The 4,513-nt window shown below is 37.8% G+C and overlaps 1 pseudogene; it reads left to right on the forward strand.

The window, feature by feature from the left end:
- Window positions 1-116: 116 nt before the first annotated feature.
- On the forward strand, window positions 117-4,130 carry LOC132162334 (putative receptor-like protein kinase At3g47110; annotated as a pseudogene).
- The last annotated feature ends 383 nt before the right edge of the window (window positions 4,131-4,513 follow it).

Below are 4,513 nucleotides of genomic sequence, written 5' to 3' on the forward strand. Positions count from 1 at the left end.
ACCATATTTCTATTGGACTCGGTCAAACCATCATAGAAACTCTGCACTAGTTGCCATTTTGGGACAGTGTGGTGTAGGCATGATCTAGGCAAGTCCTTCAGCCTGTCCCAGGTCTCATGGAAATGTTCTCCCTCATATTGGGAGAAGCTAGTGAAGACCCACTTCAATTCATGAGCTCATGGAATGACTCCACCAATTTCTACAACTGGTTTGGTGTTACATGTAGCCCCTCCAGTAAAAGAGTCATGATTCTCAACCTGGAAGCTCAAAGATTAGCTGGCACCTTAACACCTTCCATGGGAAATCTTACTTATCTTACAGGAATTAACTTGATAAATAACAACATCTACGGTGAAATTCCTCAAGAAGTAGGAAGACTACAATGCTTGCAGCATCTCAACTTGAGTTTCAATTCCTCTGGTGGGAACCTTCCAACCAATCTAAGTCACTATACACAACTTACAGTGCTTGATGTTGGTGCCAACAAACTTGATGGGCAGATTCCATAAGAGCTCTGTTGTGCAAAAATCTACCTAAATTAATAGGTAAATATTTGTACGTTTTACCTGCAAGTGCACAAATTCAATATAGTAGTATATGGTGCAAGTACAGGATCATTCCCACGAGGATTGCTGAATTTCCGTTTAAAAATAATTTCCTTAAGTAAATTAGAGATTGAGTTGATAATAATAAAAAAGAGAAGAGCTTTGATATCCACCACTAATTATATTCAATTAATATGCCAATATGCTAATGCTTTGATCATCTTATGCATAAATAATGTTTGCTAACCTAAGGGCATGGGTGTATACTCCTTAAGCTATAGATTTTCCTAAGCAACGAGTTAGGAATGGGTGTATACTCTAACTCTTTTCTTTCCTAAAGGATTTAGCATGGTATATACTAAGTTGTTCTTTAGAAAAGCATATGTTCTATGGGAATCGACAAACACACGAGGCCTAGGGCATGGTGTATACTCCTGGTTCCCCATGTTGATTAACCCAAGAATCGCGGTATGGATTCTTTTGTTACTTAAGTTAAACCCAGGACTCGGTCATCCAAATTGATCTAACTAACTAGTCCATACCACATGCACATGTTGATCAGGTACACACATATGAGGAATTCATGCAAGCAGGTATTAATCAAGTTAAATAGCACAACAAAATCATCACAAGGCGCCAATATTGAAATATTAATTTAACATAACTAGGGTTTCAATCTAGCCCTACTAAGTAAATTAGCTACACATAAAGTTGATGTTAAACATCTTCATAAAATAAAGGAAAAGAAAAGAATAAACCCGAGACTTGAACTTGAAGATCTCCTCTTCTTCTCCTCTTTCAGTCCCCTTATTCTAGAGGCTTAAGGGTCTATTTATAGGCTTTAGAAGTCCTAGACAAAGTAGTAAACCTAGGGAATTCGTAGGGTTTTGAGACCTATTACAAATTGGAATTGGAAAACCCTAATATGGAAATATTGTCAATCCAACCACCACTTGATAAGTCTCCTACGCACGGGTGCCCTCGATCGCAGCCCGCGTGTGCTCAATCACATGTCTGCGATCGTTTCTTCTTTTGGCATGCGCTCGATCGCTCCTGGCCTATTTGCAGCTATGTCCTCTCAGGTATTGCGCTCGATCGCAGGTACCCTGTGATTGATCGGAGTACCAAGGAGCTCCAATTGTCTTCATTTCCTCTTTTGAGCTCAAATTACCTAGTTTTACTTCTTTTTCTTCCAAAAGCCTATAAAAGTATGAAAAACACAAAAATGAAATAAAATAGCCTAATTAAGTAAAACCAAAGGAATAAAACATGCAAGTTAAGGGCTGAAAATATGAATATTTTAGCACTTATCAAGCTCAGTTCATTGTCAAAGTTGGCTTACTTGCAACTTGCTCGGAACAACCTTACAGGAAGTATCCCAGTGTGGATAGGAAACTTTTCTTCTTTGTTTGTTCTTTCCCTTCCCGAGAACAATCTAAAAGGGATCATACCTAGTGAGCTTGGCCGTCTATCAGGCTTGAGATTTTTTAGTCTTGCTGTGAATAATCTATCTAGTACTATCTCTCCTCTCATTTATAATATATCTTCCATATACCATTTATCTGTAGCTGAAAACCAGTTACATGGAAGCCTTCGACCAGATGTTGGCCTTACTCTTCCTAACCTTGAAAGATTTTTCGGCGATGGTAATAGTTTCATAGGACATACTCCCGTGTCATTGTCAAATGCGTCCAGACTTTATATGCTTGACTTTGCTGAAAATAGTTTCACTGGGACGGTGCCTCAAAATCTAGCAAGTTTGCGTGGCCTGGTTAGACTTAATTTCGAAGTAAATAGACTTGGAAATGGAAAAGTTGGTGACCTGAGTTTTCTCATTTTTTTTGCTAAGTGTACTACTTTGGAGACCTTGAGTCTTGCTCTTAATCAATTTGGTGGAGTATTGCCCAACTCCATAGCCAACTTTTCCTCCCAGCTGAGTTGGCTTCTTTTGGGTGGAAATAGGATACATGGAGGCATTCCAATTGGGATTGGGAACCTTGTAAACTTGATCGATTTGGGATTAGAAGATAACTATTTGGGAGGTCCTCTCCCGGATGCTCTTGGGAAGCTCCAGCAGTTACAAGAACTATATTTGAAAAATAACAATTTTTCAGGGCCGATCCCTTCCTCCTTAGGTAACTTCACTAAATTGACAAAGCTCTTTATGGAGGAGAATAGATTTGAGGGAAGTATACCCCCAAGCCTAGGCAACTGCCAAAATTTGCTTCAACTAAATCTTTCTAGTAACAATCTCAGTGGTAGCATACCAAAACAGCTTATTGGTCTTTTTTCCCTTTCGATTTATTTGGACATATCTCATAATTCTTTGCTAGGAACACTATCAACTGAAGTGGGTAACTTAAAAAATCTTGGGGTGTTAGATCTCTCTGAAAATAAACTATCTGGTGAAATTCCTGCTTCCCTTGGTAGTTGTACTAGTTTGGAACATTTGCATTTGGCAGGTAATTCATTTGAAGGAGCAATTCCTCCATCTTTGAAAACACTAAAAGCTTTAGAAGAAATTGATCTTTCGCGCAATAACTTGTTAGGGCAAATTCTTGAATTTCTCACCAAGTTTTTGTCACTTAAACATCTCAATCTTTCTCATAATGATCTCTTTGGGAAAGTGCCAAGTGAAGGGATTTTTTTTCGGATGCAAGTGCAATTTCAATACTTGGAAATAACAAGTTGTGTGGTGGTGTCCCACAATTACTTTTACCAAAATGCCACACAAAGAGTCCATGCTCATGCATGAAACGCCTTGCACTCAAAGTAGTAGTTCCCATCATATTGATATTTGCTTTATTGTGTTTTTTCCTCACATGTTGTATGGTTAAAAAATGGAGAAAGAGGCCTTTAGCTGCATCTTCCTTAAAGGATTGGCGATTGGCATCTATATCTTACGCAGAACTCCATGCATCAACCAATGGTTTCTCTGTGGACAATTTGATTGGTTCTGGTAGCTTTGGTTCTGTATACGAAGGAGTTCTTTCTAGCAATGGAGCGATTGTTGCAGTTAAAGTCTTAAACCTTCAACAACAAGGAGCTTCCAAGAGTTTCATTAACGAATGCAATGCTTTGAGAAGTTTACGCCACCGTAATCTCCTTAAGATTATTAGTACTTGCTCAGGCATTGATCATCAAGGTAATGACTTGAAGATTCTAGTTTTTGAGTTCATGTCTAATGGAAGCCTAGACCAATGGCTGCATCCTATAGAGGATGAGCAACATCGATGCAAGAGATTGAGATTTATTCAGAGATTGAACATAGCCGCAGATGTTGCTTATGCATTGGAATATCTTCATCTCCATTGCCACATGCTGATTGTTCATTGTGATGTAAAGCCAACCAATGTCCTCCTCAATGAGGATATGGTAGCCCATGTTACTAACTTTGGATTGGCAAAGTTTGTCTTTGAAGCATCACATAATCTCTCCAACAATCAAACTATGTCAGACTGCTTGTCAGGTGTGCTGAAGGGTTCCATTGGGTACATTCCTCCAGATACGTTTTCAACTAGTAACTCAACCCAAAATAGGGGGCAAGGGCCTCCTTCGGCCTCCCTAAGTCCTTCTACCAATTAAATAAGTGTTTCTTTTTCTTTCTAGAAAAAATTCTCAAAATTGTTAAATAGTAGTACATATGCATTAGTGGATCAATTCTTAAGTTTAGAAGACTATAATATCCTAGTGATCATGTATCAATAAATTGCAGAGTATGGTATTTTTTTTTTTTTTTTTTTTTTTTTTTTTTAGTTTTATGCTTTTGTATAGTACTAATTTGTTATTTTATAATATTTATTTTTTGTTTATTTTATTTTAAAAAAATGTTTTATGTTTTATGTGGGATATCTGCATGCTAAAGAGTAAGAGTGAAGCATGGATTTTCTGTGTGAATGATTTTAATACTTTTTCTGTACAACATGATTCTCATAGTTGTAAGACACCCGCTTCTACCAACTACCCTC

The sequence above is a fragment of the Corylus avellana genome, chromosome ca9 (genome assembly GCF_901000735.1).
Source record: "Corylus avellana chromosome ca9, CavTom2PMs-1.0".
Classification (NCBI taxonomy): domain Eukaryota; kingdom Viridiplantae; phylum Streptophyta; class Magnoliopsida; order Fagales; family Betulaceae; genus Corylus; species Corylus avellana.